Below are 17,829 nucleotides of genomic sequence, written 5' to 3'. Positions count from 1 at the left end.
ACGCAAGGATGCATCGGAGGAATCCCAGGCAGGAGAGGACTCGTCAGAATTGCCAGTGACATGGCCTGCAGGACTATTGGCATTCCTGGGGAAGGAGGAAATTGACACTGAGGGAGTTGGTGGGGTGGTTTGCGTGAGCTTGGTTACAAGAGGAAGGGATTTATTGGTCAGTGGACTGCTTCCGCTGTCGCCCAAAGTTTTTGAACTTGTCACTGACTTATTATGAATGCGCTGCAGGTGACGTATAAGGGAGGATGTTCCGAGGTGGTTAACGTCCTTACCCCTACTTATTACAGCTTGACAAAGGCAACACACGGCTTGACACCTGTTGTCCGCATTTCTGTTGAAATACTTCCACACCGAAGAGCTGATTTTTTTGGTATTTTCACCAGGCATGTCAGTGGCCATATTCCTCCCACGGACAACAGGTGTCTCCCCGGGTGCCTGACTTAAACAAACCACCTCACCATCAGAATCCTCCTGGTCAATTTCCTCCCCAGCGCCAGCAACACCCATATCCTCCTCATCCTGGTGTACTTCAACACTGACATCTTCAATCTGACTATCAGGAACTGGACTGCGGGTGCTCCTTCCAGCACTTGCAGGGGGCGTGCAAATGGTGGAAGGCGCATGCTCTTCACGTCCAGTGTTGGGAAGGTCAGGCATCGCAACCGACACAATTGGACTCTCCTTGTGGATTTGGGATTTCGAAGAACGCACAGTTCTTTGCGGTGCTTTTGCCAGCTTGAGTCTTTTCATTTTTCTAGCGAGAGGCTGAGTGCTTCCATCCTCATGTGAAGCTGAACCACTAGCCATGAACATAGGCCAGGGCCTCAGCCGTTCCTTGCCACTCCGTGTGGTAAATGGCATATTGGCAAGTTTACGCTTCTCCTCCGACAATTTTATTTTAGGTTTTGGAGTCCTTTTTTTACTGATATTTGGGGTTTTGGATTTGACATGCTCTGTACTATGACATTGGGCATCGGCCTTGGCAGACGACGTTGCTGGCATTTCATCGTCTCGGCCATGACTAGTGGCAGCAGCTTCAGCACGAGGTGGAAGTGGATCTTGATCTTTCCCTAATTTTGGAACCTCAACATTTTTGTTCTCCATATTTTAATAGGCACAACTAAAAGGCACCTCAGGTAAACAATGGAGATGGATGGAGACTAGTATACAATTATGGATGGACTGCCGAGTGCCGACACAGAGGTAGCTACAGCCGTGAACTACCGTACTGTGTCTGCTGCTAATATAGACTGGTTGATAATGAGATGTAGTATGTATAAAGAAGAAAGAAAAAAAAAACCACGGGTAGGTGGTATACAATTATGGATGGACTGCCGAGTGCCGACACAGAGATAGCTACAGCCGTGGACTACCGTACTGTACTGTGTCTGCTGCCAATATAGACTGGATGATAATGAGATGTAGTATGTATAAAGAAGAAAGAAAAAAAAACCACGGGTAGGTGGTATACAATTATGGATGGACTGCCGAGTGCCGACACAGAGGTAGCTACAGCCGTGGACTACCGTACTGTACTGTGTCTGCTGCTAATATAGACTGGATGATAATGAGATGTAGTATGTATAAAGAAGAAAGAAAAAAAAACCACGGGTAGGTGGTATACAATTATGGATGGACTGCCGAGTGCCGACACAGAGGTAGCTACAGCCGTGAACTACCGTACTGTGTCTGCTGCTAATATAGACTGGTTGATAATGAGATGTAGTATGTATAAAGAAGAAAGAAAAAAAAACCACGGGTAGGTGGTATACAATTATGGATGGACTGCCGAGTGCCGACACAGAGATAGCTACAGCCGTGGACTACCGTACTGTACTGTGTCTGCTGTCAATATAGACTGGATGATAATGAGATGTAGTATGTATAAAGAAGAAAGAAAAAAAAAACCACGGGTAGGTGGTATACAATTATGGATGGACTGCCGAGTGCCGACACAGAGGTAGCTACAGCCGTGGACTACCGTACTGTACTGTGTCTGCTGCTAATATAGACTGGATGATAATGAGATGTTGTATGTATAAAGAAGAAAGAAAAAAAACCACGGGTAGGTGGTATACAATTATGCATGGACTGCCGAGTGCCGACACAGAGGTAGCTACAGCCGTGGACTACCGTACTGTACTGTGTCTGCTGCTAATATAGACTGGATGATAATGAGATGTAGTATGTATAAAGAAGAAAGAAAAAAAAACCACGGGTAGGTGGTATACAATTATGGATGGACTGCCGAGTGCCGACACAGAGGTAGCTACAGCCGTGAACTACCGTACTGTGTCTGCTGCTAATATAGACTGGTTGATAATGAGATGTAGTATGTATAAAGAAGAAAGAAAAAAAAAACCACGGGTAGGTGGTATGCAATTATGGATGGACTGCCGAGTGCCGACACAGAGATAGCTACAGCCATGGACTACCGTACTGTACTGTGTCTGCTGCCAATATAGACTGGATGATAATGAGATGTAGTATGTATAAAGAAGAAAGAAAAAAAAAACCACGGGTAGGTGGTATACAATTATGGATGGACTGCCGAGTGCCGACACAGAGGTACAGTAGCTACAGCCGTGGACTACCGTACTGTACTGTGTCTGCTGCTAATATAGACTGGATGATAATGAGATGTAGTATGTATAAAGAAGAAAGAAAAAAAAAACACGGGTAGGTGGTATACAATTATGGATGGACTGCCGAGTGCCGACACAGAGGTAGCTACAGCCGTGAACTACCGTACTGTGTCTGCTGCTAATATAGACTGGTTGATAATGAGATGTAGTATGTATAAAGAAGAAAGAAAAAAAAAACCACGGGTAGGTGGTATACAATTATGGATGGACTGCCGAGTGCCGACACAGAGATAGCTACAGCCGTGGACTACCGTACTGTACTGTGTCTGCTGCCAATATAGACTGGATGATAATGAGATGTAGTATGTATAAAGAAGAAAGAAAAAAAAAAACCACGGGTAGGTGGTATACAATTATGGATGGACTGCCGAGTGCCGACACAGAGGTAGCTACAGCTGTGGACTACCGTACTGTACTGTGTCTGCTGCTAATATAGACTGGATGATAATGAGATGTAGTATGTATAAAGAAAGAAAAAAAACCCACGGGTAGGTGGTATACAATTATGGATGGACTGCCGAGTGCCGACACAGAGGTAGCTACAGCCGTGGACTACCGTACTGTACTGTGTCTGCTGCTAATATAGACTGGATGATAATGAGATGTAGTATGTATAAAGAAGAAAGAAAAAAAAAACCACGGGTAGGTGGTATACAATTATGGATGGACTGCCGAGTGCCGACACAGAGGTAGCTACAGCCGTGAACTACCGTACTGTGTCTGCTGCTAATATAGACTGGATGATAATGAGATGTAGTATGTATAAAGAAGAAAGAAAAAAAAAACCACGGGTAGGTGGTATACAATTATGGATGGACTGCCGAGTGCCGACACAGAGATAGCTACAGCCGTGGACTACCGTACTGTACTGTGTCTGCTGCTAATATAGACCGGATGATAATGAGATGTAGTATGTATAAAGAAGATAGAAAAAAAAAACCACGGGTAGGTGGTATACAATTATGGATGGACTGCCGAGTGCCGACACAGAGGTAGCTACAGCCGTGGACTACCGTACTGTACTGTGTCTGCTGCTAATATAGACTGGATGATAATGAGATGTAGTATGTATAAAGAAGAAAGAAAAAAAAAAACACGGGTAGGTGGTATACAATTATGGATGGACTGCCGAGTGCCGACACAGAGGTAGCTACAGCCGTGAACTACCGTACTGTGTCTGCTGCTAGTATAGACTGGATGATAAATAATGATATAAAAAATATATATATATCACTACTGCAGCCGGACAGGTATATATTATATAATGAGGGACCTGCTGGACACTGTCTGTCAGCAGAATGAGTTTTTTAATTTTTATAGAATAAAAAAACACCACACAAGTCACACGACGAGTGTACTTTTTCAGGCAGACAATCACAATATACTATACTGGTGGTCAGTGTGGTCAGGTCACTGGTCACAGTGGTCAGTGGTCAGTCACACTGGCAGTGGCACTCTGGCAGCAAAAGTGTGCACTGTTTAATGGCCCTCATTCCGAGTTGATCGGTCGCAAGGCGAATTTAGCAGAGTTACACACGCTAAGCCGCCGCCTACTGGGAGTGAATCTTAGCTTCTTAAAATTGCGACCGATGTATTCGCAATATTGCGATTACTAACTACTTAGCAGTTTCAGAGTAGCTCCAGACTTACTCTGCCTGTGCGATCAGTTCAGTGCTTGTCGTTCCTGGTTGACGTCACAAACACACCCAGCGTTCGCCCAGGCACTCCCACCGTTTCTCCGGCCACTCCTGCGTTTTTTCCGGAAACGGTAGCGTTTTCAGCCACACGCCCCTGAAACGCCGTGTTTCCGCCCAGTAACACCCATTTCCTGTCAATCACATTACGATCGCCGGAGCGAAGAAAAAGCCGTGAGTAAAAATACTTTCTTCATAGTAAAGTTACTTGGCGCAGTCGCAGTGCGAACTTTGCGCATGCGTACTAAGCGGATTTTCACTGCGATGCGATGAAAAAGAACGAGCGAACAACTCGGAATGAGGGCCAATATGTACTCCTGGCTCCTGCTATAACCTATAACTGCTCCCCAGTCTCCCCCACAATTAAGCTGTGTGAGCACAGTCAGATATTATACATAGATGATGCAGCACACTGGGCTGAGCACAGATATGGTATGTGAGTGTGACTGAGTCACTGTGTAACGTTTTTTTCAGGCAGAGAACAAGAACAGAACGGATTATTAAATAATAATAAATTATAAAACTGCACTGGTGGGTCAGGTCACTGGTCATCAGTCACTAGTATAACTCCTCCTAAGCTCCAGTAAGTAAATGAAGTGTCTCACTCTCACTCTCCTATCTATTTTAATTTCTAAACGGAGAGGACGCCAGCCACGTCCTCTCCCTATCAATCTCAATGCACGTGTGAAAATGGCCGCGACGCGCGGCTCCTTATATAGAATCCGAGTCTCGCGATAGAATCCGAGCCTCGCGAGAATCCGACAGCGTGATGATGACGTTCGGGCGCGCTCGGGTTAACCGAGCAAGGCGGGAAGATCCGAGTCGCTCGGACCCGTGTAAAAAAACATGAAGTTCGGGCGGGTTCGGATTCAGAGAAACCGAACCCGCTCATCTCTACCGCAAAGTGCCCCTGTAATGGTTGGGCGAATGCACTTCCTGACCTGTAGCATCACTAATAAAAAAAAACCAGCAATGTTAATGTACAAAACGCTTAGGGGTGCAGAGAGCAGTGGGAGGCGAGTACTAATTGTCTGAGTCCGGGCTTGTTAGTAGGGCCTGGCGGGGGCCTGGTACACCGCCCCTACCCCTTCTTAGCAGTGGTGGGTCCAGCTAGGCTGCTGCCACTGAATGCATCTGCCTGCACCACTGATACCCCAATCTGCCCCTGGCTGAGTGATGCATGGCACCACAGATACTATTTCTTTATATCTCTTTTATAGGTGACCATAGATGTGTGCAGCCAACACAGGCGTGCTACTCTGGGACTTCCCCCCTCCACGTGTTACGGAGATTGCTTCCTCCACCTCTTTCTCTGTGGCATAGACTGCTCACCTGGGCTGCACAGGTAAGCAGTCTACTGTATGTCCTGGAGGGGACGGCTGGGGGGGAGAGTAGTCCATAATGCGGTGGAGGTGGGGAGTCCAAGAGCGGCACCCCCATGTTGGCTCCTGTGCACACCTATGTAGGTGACATGACCATGTCTCCACAATTAGGCTACGCCCCTACAGTACCCAGGCCTGGCCCTGCGTATTATACCATGATGTGTGCAGCCAATCATCACAAAGAACTGAATCTCCGCCTTCGTATGAATGCATTTTTATTAAACACATTAAACTGTAAAATGATCACCCTTACAGCATATGCACCTGGGGGGTAATTCAGATCTGATCGCTAGGCAGTGATTTTTGCTGTAATGCGATCAGAAAGTCGCCACCTACAGGGGCAGTGTATTTTCACTGTGCAAGTGTGCGAAAGCATGTGTAGCAGAGCTGTACAAACTGATTTTGTGCAGTCTCTGCGCAGCCCAGGACTTATAGGCCCTATACACTGGCCGATACCTCTGAAAGATATGGACGATCTCATTCATTAATGAACGAGATATCGTTCATATCTTTCAGTGTGTATGCACCAACGATGAACGATGAGCGGCCCCGCACTCGTTCGCCGTTGGTGACGGCTTGTTTAAACATGCAAGCCAATATGGACCTTCTCATCCATATTAGCATGCACTGCGATGGAGCCGGGTGACGGGGGGAGTGATGAAACTTCCCCCCCCCCCCTGTCACACCCCCCCTGCCGCCAGGTCACCCGTCGGCCGTATCAGCCGTCGGGCACCTCGGTGGCACATCGCGATGTGTGTAGGGCCCATTACTCTTCCTGTGCGATCACATCAGCCTGTTCGGGACCGTATTTGACGTCAGACACCCGCCCTTCAAACGCTTGGTCCCATCTGCGTTTTTCCAGACATTCGGGTCAGTTGCCACCCACAAACGGCCTCTTTCTGTCAATCACCTTGCAATCGCTCGTGCGAATGGATCCTTTGAACAAACCTGTCGCTGATCGGCGATCCACTTTGCAGCCATCCGTTGCGCATGCGCATTGCAGTGCATACACATGCTCAGTTCGGATCTGATCGCCATCGATTAGATCTGAATTACCCCCCTGGTTTCTACCATACATACATCACATGCACCTATATCCAGAGGCGGATTGGCCCACCAGGACACCATGACAGATTCCGATGGGCCGGTCCCATATCCCCCTCAGCCAGGCTGATTCACACTCAGGCTGGGCTGGCTCGCACTGCTTCCAGTACTTGCGGTTCATTGGAATGCAATCCGGAAGTTAGGCTAGCGAAAAGTGGTGAAGCTGCTCTACCAACGGGGGACCTGGAGAAAGTTAACCAGCCCAGTAGCACCTTCTCCCTGACCCCGACCAATGGTCTCTTCAATGACCCCGGCCCGGGAGCAGCAGCATAGCGATGGTTGGAGCCGGGTTCAGTAGACCCACAGCCACCCTAGCTCCCGCACTCTCACTAAACTGGCCAGAGCGGCAACTGAGCAGTGAAGGGGACCCGGCAGAGAGGTATTTTATTTACATTATTTGCATTATCATGATGGTGTAAGGGTTAGGGCGTCTCCGGTAACAGTGTATGGTTTGGGGACTGGACAGGAGCAGGATGTACCTTGTTCTCAGGGGTGGTCTTCAGTATGTCGACTGTCGGGATCCCGGCGCACAGTATACCGGCGCCGGAATCCCGACAGCCGTCATACTGACACTTTTTCTCCCTCGTGGGGGTCCACGACCCCCCTGGAGGGAGAATAGAATAGGGTGGCGCACGTAGCGAGCCCGCAAGGGCCTCATTTGCGCTCACCACGCTGTCGGTATGCCGGCGGTCGGGCTCCCGGCGCTGGTATGCTGGTCGCCAGGAGCCCGGCCGCCGGCATACCATACTACACCCGTTCTCAGGATGCCAGCTGATCAGGCTGCACTCACAGCCAGCCCTGGGACAATCTCTTATACAAAGTACTTCAGCCCTATAGCTGCCCAATGTCTGTCCATGATGATGGGCCTATTTATGTAATGCAGTGTCTATGTATGTAATGTGGTGCTATTTGTATAATGTGGTGCTATACGTGTAATGTGGTGCTATTCATGTAATAATGTGTTGGCTATGTATGTAATCAGGTGCAGATTGGCCACTGGGACAGATTCCACTGCGCTGGTCCCCTGTGTCTGTGTTTCACTACTTGTATGTGCTCCCTCCCTGTACTGTGCTGTATGTAGTGTGTGTTCCCTCCCTGTACTCAATGTACTGTGCTATATGCAGTGTGTGCTCCCTCCCTGTACTGTGCTGTATGTAGTGTGTGCTCCCTCCCTGTACTCAGTGTACTGTGCTATATGTAGTGTGTGCTCCCTGCTGTACTGTGCTGTATGTAGTGTGTGCTCCCTCCCTGTACTGTGCTGTATGTAGTGTGTGCTCCCTCCCTGTACTGTGCTGTATATAGTGTGTGCTCCCCCTCCCTGTACTGTACTGTATGTAGTGTGTGCTCCCTGCCTGTACTGTATGTAGTGTGTGCTCCCTCCCTGTACTGTGCTGTATGTAGTGTGTGCTCCCTCCCTGTACTGTGCTGTATGTAGTGTGTGCTCCCTGCCTGTACTGTGCTGTATGTAGTGTGTGCTCCCGCCCTGTACTGTGCTGTATGTAGTATGTGCTCCCTCCCTGTACTGTGCTGTATGTAGTGTGTGCTCCCTCCCTGTACTGTGCTGTATGTAGTGTGTGCTCCCTCCCTGTACTCAGTGTACTGTGCTATATGTAGTGTGTGCTCCCTGCCTGTACTGTGCTGTATGTAGTGTGTGCTCCCTCCCTGTACTGTGCTGTATGTAGTGTTTGCTCCCTCCCTGTACTGTGCTGTATGTAGTGTGTGCTCTCTCCCTGTACTGTGCTGTATGTAGTGTGTGCTCCCTCCCTGTACTGTGCTGTATGTAGTGTGTGCTCCCTGCCTGTACTGTGCTGTATGTAGTGTGTGCTCTCTCCCTGTACTGTGCTGTATGTAGTGTGTGCTCCCTCTCTGTACTGTGCTGTATGTAGTGTGTGCTCCCTCCCTGTACTGTGCTGTATGTAGTGTGTGCTCCCCCTCCCTGTACAGTGCTGTATGTAGTGTGTGCTCCCTGTCTGTACTGTGCTGTATGTAGTGTTTGCTCCCTCCCTGTACTGTGCTGTATGTAGTGTGTGCTCTCTCCCTGTACTGTGCTGTATGTAGTGTGTGCTCCCTCCCTGTACTGTGCTGTATGTAGTATGTGCTTCTCCTCCCTGTGCTGTGCTGTACTGTGCTGTATGTAGTGTGTGCTCTCTCCCTGTACTGTGCTGTATGTATTTTGTGCTCCCTCCCTGTACTGTGCTGTATGTAGTGTGTGCTCTCTCCCTGTACTGTGCTGTATGTATTGTGTGCTCCCTCCCTGTACTGTGCTGTATGTAGTGTTTGCTCCCTCCCTGTACTGTGCTGTATGTAGTGTGTGCTCTCTCCCTGTACTGTGCTGTATGTAGTGTGTGCTCCCTCCCTGTACTGTGCTGTATGTAGTATGTGCTTCTCCTCCCTGTGCTGTGCTGTACTGTGCTGTATGTAGTGTGTGCTCTCTCCCTGTACTGTGCTGTATGTATTTTGTGCTCCCTCCCTGTACTGTGCTGTATGTAGTGTGTGCTCTCTCCCTGTACTGTGCTGTATGTATTGTGTGCTCCCTCCCTGTACTGTGCTGTATGTAGTGTGTGCTCCCTCCCTGTACTGTGCTGTATGTAGTGTGTGCTCCCTCCCTATACTGTGCTGTATGTAGTGTGTGCTCCCTCCCTGTACTGTGCTGTATGTAGTGTATGCTCCCCCTCCCTGTAGTGTGCTGTATGTAGTGTGTGCTGCCCCTCCCTGTACTGTGCTGTATATTGGGGGTAATTCCAAGTTGATCCCAGCAGGAATTTTGTTAGCAGTTGGGCAAAACCATGTGTACTGCAGGCATACTTGCCTACTTTTGAAAACTAGTTTCAGGGAGATTGTAGGTGTGACCAGAATGCACTGCGCGAAGTGCCATTTTGAGGGGGCAAATCATGTTCCGCCCAAAGGGTGTGTTCCCTCCCTGTACTCAGTGTACTGTGCTATATGTAGTGTGTGCTCCCTCCCTGTACTGTGCTGTATGTAGTGTGTGCTCCCTCCCTGTACTCAGTGTACTGTGATATATGTAGTGTGTGCTCCCTGCCTGTACTGTGCTGTATGTAGTGTGTGCTCCCTCCCTGTACTGTGCTGTATGTAGTGTGTGCTCCCTCCCTGTACTGTGCTGTATATAGTGTGTGCTCCCCCTCCCTGTACTGTGCTGTATGTAGTGTGTGCTCCCTGCCTGTACTGTGCTATATGTAGTGTGTGCTCCCTCCCTGTACTGTGCTGTATGTAGTGTGTGCTCCCTCCCTGTACTGTGCTGTATGTAGTGTGTGCTCCCTGCCTGTACTGTGCTGTATGTAGTGTGTGCTCCCTCCCTGTACTGTGCTGTATGTAGTGTGTGCTCCCTCCCTGTACTGTGCTGTATGTAGTGTGTGCTCCCTCCCTGTACTGTGCTGTATGTAGTGTGTGCTCCCTCCCTGTACTCAGTGTACTGTGCTATATGTAGTGTGTGCTCCCTGCCTGTACTGTGCTGTATGTAGTGTGTGCTCCCTCCCTGTACTGTGCTGTATGTAGTGTTTGCTCCCTCCCTGTACTGTGCTGTATGTAGTGTGTGCTCTCTCCCTGTACTGTGCTGTATGTAGTGTGTGCTCCCTCCCTGTACTGTGCTGTATGTAGTATGTGCTCGCTCCCTGTACTGTGCTGTATGTAGTGTGTGCTCCCTCCCTGTACTGTGGTGTATGTAGTGTATGCTCCCCCTCCCTGTAGTGTGCTGTATGTAGTGTGTGCTGCCCCTCCCTGTACTGTGCTGTATATTGGGGGTAATTCCAAGTTGATCCCAGCAGGAATTTTGTTAGCAGTTGGGCAAAACCATGTGTACTGCAGGCATACTTGCCTACTTTTGAAAACTAGTTTCAGGGAGATTGTAGGTGTGACCAGAATGCACTGCGCGAAGTGCCATTTTGAGGGGGCAAATCATGTTCTGCCCAAAGGGCGTGTCTAGCTCCACTTATGCGCATATCTATTGCCACTCATTTTAGTGACTGGCAGACAATACAGAGAGCATTTTAGTGACCACCAGTCAATGTGGAAAGCATTTCAGTGATCAACAGATAATATGGAGAGCATTTTAGTGACCGCCAGTCAATATGGAGAGCATTTTAGTGACCACCAGTCAATACGGAGAGCATTTTAGTGACCACCAGACCATATGGAGAGCATTTTAGTGACTGCTGGACAATACTGAGAGCATTTTAGTGACCACTGGACAAAACAGAGAGCATTTTAGTGACCACCAGACAATACGGAGAGCATTTTAGTGACCACAAGACAATACGGAGAGCATTTTAGTGACCACAAGACTATACTGAGAGCATTTTAATTACCACCAGACATTATGGAGAGCATGTTAATGATGCCAGATAATACGAAGAGCATTTTAGTGACTACCATACAATACTGAGAGCATTTTAATGACCACCATACAATACCTAGAGAATTTTAGTGACTACCATACAATACTGAGAGTACTTTTGTGCCCACCAGGCAATATGGAAAGCATTTTAGTGACCGCTAAACAACACAGCATTTTTAGGAATACATTTTATATATATATATAATAAGAATTTACTTACCGATAATTCTATTTCTCATAGTCCATAGTGGATGCTGGGGACTCCGTAAGGACCATGGGGAATAGCGGCTCCGCAGGAGACTGGGCACATCTAAAGAAAGCTTTAGGACTATCTGGTGTGCACTGGCTCCTCCCCCTATGACCCTCCTCCAAGCCTCAGTTAGGATACTGTGCCCGGACGAGCGCACACAATAAGGAAGGATTTTGAATCCCGGGTAAGACTCATACCAGCCACACCAATCACACCGTATAACCTGTGATCTGAACCCAGTTAACAGCATGATAACAGAGGAGCCTCTGAAAGATGGCTCACAACAATAATAACCCGATTTTTGTAACAATAACTATGTACAAGTATTGCAGACAATCCGCACTTGGGATGGGCGCCCAGCATCCACTACGGACTATGAGAAATAGAATTATCGGTAAGTAAATTCTTATTTTCTCTAACGTCCTAAGTGGATGCTGGGGACTCCGTAAGGACCATGGGGATTATACCAAAGCTCCCAAACGGGCGGGAGAGTGCAGATGACTCTGCAGCACCAAATGAGAGAACTCCAGGTCCTCCTCAGCCAGGATATCAATTTTGTAGAATTTTACAAACGTATTTGCTCCTGACCAAGTAGCTGCTCGGCAAAGTTGTAAAGCCGAGACCCCTCGGGCAGCCGCCCAAGATGAGCCCACCTTCCTTGTGGAGTGGGCATTTACAGATTTTTGGCTGTGGCAGGCCTGCCACAGAATGTGCAAGCTGAATTGTACTACAAATCCAACGAGCAATAGTCTGCTTAGAAGCAGGAGCACCCAGCTTGTTGGGTGCACACAGGATAAACAGCGAGTCAGATTTCCTGACTCCAGCCGTCCTGGAAACATATATTTTCAGGGCACTGACAACGTCTAGCAACTTGGAGGCCTCCAAGTCCCTAGTAGCCGCAGGCACCACCAATAGGTTGGTTCAGGTGAGACGCTGAAACCACCTTGGGGAGAAACTGAGGACGAGTCCTCAATTCCGCCCTGTCCGAATTGAAAATCAGATAAGGGCTTTTTCAGGATAAAGCCGCCAATTCTGACACGCGCCTGGCCCAGGCCAGGGCCAACAGCATGACCACTTTCCATGTGAGATATTTTAACTCCACAGATTTAAGTGGTTCAAACCAATGTGACTTTTGGAACCCAAAACTACATTGAGATCCCAAAGTGCCACTGGAGGCACAAAAGGAGGCTGTATATGCAGTACCCCTTTTACAAACGTCTGAACTTCAGGGACTGAAGCTAGTTCTTTTTGGAAGAAAATTGACAGGGCCGAAATTTGAACCTTAATGGACCCCAATTTCAGGCCCATAGACACTCCTGTTTGCAGGAAATGTAGGAATCGACCCAGTTGAATTTCCTCCGTCGGGCCTTACTGGCCTCGCACCACGCAACATATTTTCGCCAATTGCGGTGATAATGTTTTTGCGGTTACATCCTTCCTGGCTTTGATCAGGATAGGGATGACTTCATCCGGAATGCCTTTTTTCCTTCAGGATCCGGCGTTCAACCGCCATGCCGTCAAACGCAGCCGCGGTAAGTCTTGGAACAGACAGGGTCCTTGCTGGAGCAGGTCCCTTCTTAGAGGTAGAGGCCACGGATCCTCCGTGAGCATCTCTTGAAGTTCCGGTTACCAAGTCCTTCTTGGCCAATCCGGAACCACGAATATAGTGCTTACTCCTCTCCATCTTATCAATCTCAGTACCTTGGGTATGAGAGGCAGAGGAGGGAACACATACCCTGACTGGTACACCCACGGTGTTACCAGAGCGTCTACAGCTTATTGCCTGAGGGTCCCTGGACCTGGCGCAATACCTGTCGAGTTTTTAATCATGTGGAAGACTTCTGGGTGAAGTCCCCACTCTCCCGGGTGGAGGTCGTGCTGAGGAAGTCTGCTTCCCAGTTGTCCACTCCCGGAATGAATACTGCTGACAGTGCTATCACATGATTTTTCGCCCAGCGAAGAATCCTTGCAGCTTCTGCCATTGCCCTCCTGCTTCTTGTGCCACCCTGTCTGTTTACGTGGGTGACTGCCGTGATGTTGTCCGACTGGATCAACACCGGCTGACCTTGAAGCAGAGGTCTTGCTAAGCTTAGAGCATTGTAAATGTCCCTTAGCTTCAGGATATTTATGTGAAGTGATGTCTCCAGGCTTGACCATAAGCCCTGGCTATTCCTTCCCTGTGTGACTGCTCCCCAGCCTCGCAGGCTGGCATCAGTGGTCACCAGGACCCAGTCCTGAATGCCTAATCTGCGGCCCTCTAGAAGATGAGCACTCTGCAACCACCACAGGAGGGACACCCTTGTCCTTGGTGACAGGGTTATCCGCTGATGCATCTGAAGATGCGATCCGGACCATTTGTCCAGCAGGTCCCACTGGAAAGTTCTTGCGTGGAATCTGCCGAATGGGATTGCTTCGTAGGTGTCACGATCCGGGTATCTGGACGCCATTACTTACCCTTCAGATGCCTCCTAAGGCGGGCTCAGCGTTCCAGGACCGGATTCCGCTGTTCCTGAGTTTCCACATGCAGAGTGGTCTTTTCATCAGCCGCGGCCTCCGCTGTGCCCGCGTGGTTAAATGTGCATCTATCAGCCTGGCGTCTCCTGTCTCCGGTGGCCGGCGCCGCCATTACTGTTTCCCAGACCACATGGATTACAAACCAAACTTCCCTCCAAGTGTCTGCATGGGCGCAGCCATCTTGGATTCTGTCATCTGATCATTTCCACCAATCTGCTGTCTGTGTTGTTGATTTGCATAATTGCCTAGCCAACCCCTTCCTTGCTGCAGGTATAAGTAAGCTGTACCTGAGCAAGGAAGACGTCAGTGCTTTGGTTGTCAAACCTAGTTCCTGTTTGTCTCTCTTCTATGATTGTCTTCCAGGTTCCAGCTCCTGTCTCAAGACTTCCACCATAGAGACCCGCACCAGCATTCCACCTGCGGTGTAGCCTGACTCTCCAATCCATTGTGGATTCATCTGTTTCCAGCTACGACACTACCTGCTTCCAGCCTCAGCTTCCAGCAGAGTACAGCTTCCCTTAAAGGGCCGGTGTCCTTTCTACACTTTACCACTCTCCACCGGAATTATTATTTCTCCGCTCTCAAGTTCTACATTTCAGTTCACATTTCATCGCTCCCAAAGTTCATTTATTATTTAACTGGTTCCAGCCAGTATCCACTCCGTGCTAACAACAGTCTGGTTCCAGCCAGTATCCACAGCAGCTGTTTTACCTTCAGCAACCCAGCTCTTCCTGGAACACCAGCTGGTACAATCCTGGGTTATCTCCATTGCTACAGCCGGGCCTGGTAAGGACTTTCCATCTAGAAGATCATAAGAACTATCTCACACTACCAGTGCCCTGTGGCTCCTGCCATGCTGTAGTACTCAGGAACTGTATTTATTCTTTGCTGACTTTTACGTTTTCCTTTATTGCTGCTGTGATGCGGAGTTGTCATAATAAACATCATTGACTTTTATCTAAGTTGTCGTGGTCACGCCTTCGGGCAGTTATTATTCATGTTACTTACATGTCCAGGGGTCTGATACAACCTCCCAGGTTCCGGTACATCTCAGCCCCTACAACTGAGGCTGCCTCCCGTCAGCTCAGGCCCTCAGTTGTGACAGTAAGCACTGACCTAATGAATCCAGCCGGAGACCAGGATCAAGCGGCCAGGCCGATGCAAGAACTGGCAGCCCGACTAGAACATCAGGAGGCTGCACAGGGCCACATCATCCGCTGTCTCCAGGATCTCTCTACTCGGCTGGATGGGATTCAGACCACTCTCCGTGGATCAGGCGCGTCTGGTGCGTCAACCACAGTGACTCCAGCTATAACCCCACCCACCTTACCCATTCCTGCTCCACGTCTTCATCTTCCAACGCCAGCAAAATTTGACGGATCTCCAAGATTCTGCAGGGGATTTCTCAACCAGTGTGAGATTCAGTTTGAGCTACAACCTGGCAATTTCCCCAGTGACCGTACAAAAATTGCCTACATTATTTCTCTTCTCAGTGGCTCAGCCCTCGATTGGGCATCACCGTTATGGGAGAGGTCCGACACCCTGCTATCTTCTTACACTGCATTCGTGTCAACATTCAGGCGCATCTTCGACGAGCCAGGCCGGGTAACTTCAGCTTCGTCTGAGATTCTCCGTTTACGCCAGGGATCACGTACTGTAGGACAATATCTTATACAGTTCCAGATCCTGGCATCCGAACTGGCATGGAACGACGAGGCCCTGTATGCTGCATTCTGGCATGGTTTATCCGAGCGTATTAAAGATGAGTTAGCTACCAGAGACTTACCCTCCAAGTTAGATGAGTTAATCTCACTTTGTACGAAAGTTGACTTACGTTTCAGAGAGAGAGCAACTGAGCGTGGAAGATCATCTGCTCCAAAATCTTCTGCTCCTCCTCCTCGCCAACTGTCACCAACTAAAGATGAACCCATGCAAATTGGCCGTTCCCGTTTAACTCCTGCTGAGCGCCGAAGACGTCTCTCCGAGTTTCTCTGTTTGTACTGTGCAGCTCCGTCTCACACCATTAATGCCTGTCCCAAACGTCCGGGAAACTCCAAATCCTAGCTCGCCAAGGAGAGGGCCGGCTAGGAGTAATGATCTCCTCTCCATCTCCTCAAGATTGTAACCTCCCAGTCTCGCTTCAAGTTGCTCAACGTTATCAGAACGTCATTGCCCTCCTGGATTCCGGAGCAGCTGGGAACTTTATTACCGAAGCCTATGTTAAACGGTGGTCCCTACCCACCGAGAGACTTCCTTCGTCCTTTTCCTTAACTGCTGTGGATGGCAGTAAAATTTTTGATACAGTTATTTCTCTAAGGACTCTACCAGTTCGTCTGAGAGTGGGAGTTCTTCATTCCGAACTTATTTCACTTTTAGTGATTCCAAGAGCCACACATCCTGTGGTCCTGGGCCTTCCATGGCTCCGTCTTCACAATCCTACAATTGATTGGACGACTACGCAAATCCTGGCATGGGGTTCCTCCTGTACTAAGACATGTTTGTTTAAAGTGTTGCCTGTCTGTTCCTCCTCCCCCAGGTCGTCTGATGTTCCACCTCCTCCATATCAAGATTTCACGGATGTGTTCAGTAAAGCTTCTGCTGATATCCTTCCCCCTCATAGAGAATGGGACTGCCCGATTGATCTCGTTCCAGGGAAGGTTCCACCTCGAGGCCGAACTTATCCGTTGTCTCTCCCCGAGACGCATTCTATGGAGGAATACATAAAAGAGAACCTAGCAAAGGGGTTCATTCGACCTTCTTCTTCTCCAGCCGGCGCAGGCTTCTTTTTTGTAAAGAAGAAAGATGGTGGTCTGCGGCCGTGCATCGACTACAGAGGTTTGAACGACATTACCATCAAGAACCGCTATCCTTTACCCCTGATTACTGAGCTCTTTGACAGAGTTAGCGGAGCTACCATCTTTACAAAGCTGGACCTGAGAGGTGCATACAATCTCATCCGGATCCGTGAGGGTGACGAGTGGAAGACCGCATTTAACACCCGTGACGGACATTATGAGTACCTCGTCATGCCCTTCGGATTGAGCAATGCTCCAGCTGTCTTCCAGCATTTCGTCAATGAGATCTTCAGAGACATTCTATACCGTCATGTCGTGGTCTATCTAGATGATATCCTCATTTTTGCCAACAATTTAGAGGAACATCGTTTCTGGGTAAAGGAGGTTCTGTCCCGTCTCCGTGTCAATCATCTCTACTGCAAATTAGAGAAATGCGTCTTTGAAGTCAAGTCCATTCCGTTTCTAGGGTACATTGTGTCCGGTTCCGGACTAGAGATGGATCCTGAGAAACTACAAGCAATCCAGAATTGGCCAGTACCCTTAACCCTCAAAGGGGTCCAGAGGTTCTTAGGGTTCGCCAATTATTACCGAAAGTTTATACGAGACTTTTCCACCATTGTGGCGCCTATTACTGCTTTCACCAAGAAGGGTGCTAACCCGTCCAAGTGGTCTGAAGAAGCCATGCAAGCTTTTCATCTTTTAAAACAGAGGTTCATCTCTGCACCTGTCCTGAAACAGCCTGACGTCGACTCTCCTTTCATCTTAGAGGTGGATGCCTCCTCCGTTGGAGTAGGAGCGGTGTTATCTCAGAGGGCTAAAGATGGTCATTTACATCCTTGCAGTTTCTTCTCACGGAAGTTCTCCCCAGCGGAGCGCAACTATGCCATTGGCGACCAGGAGTTGCTAGCCATCAAGCTCGCTCTAGAGGAGTGGAGATATCTGTTGGAGGGAGCTTCTCATTCAATCACCATCCTTACAGACCACAAGAACCTTCTATATCTAAAAGGCGCACAATGTCTCAACCCTCGTCAGGCCAGATGGGCACTTTTCTTTTCCAGGTTCGACTTTAAACTCCAGTTCTGTCC

This window comes from Pseudophryne corroboree, chromosome 6 (assembly GCF_028390025.1).
Source record: "Pseudophryne corroboree isolate aPseCor3 chromosome 6, aPseCor3.hap2, whole genome shotgun sequence".
Taxonomy (NCBI): Eukaryota; Metazoa; Chordata; class Amphibia; order Anura; family Myobatrachidae; genus Pseudophryne; species Pseudophryne corroboree.
Note: the sequence above shows the minus strand (reverse complement) of the source record.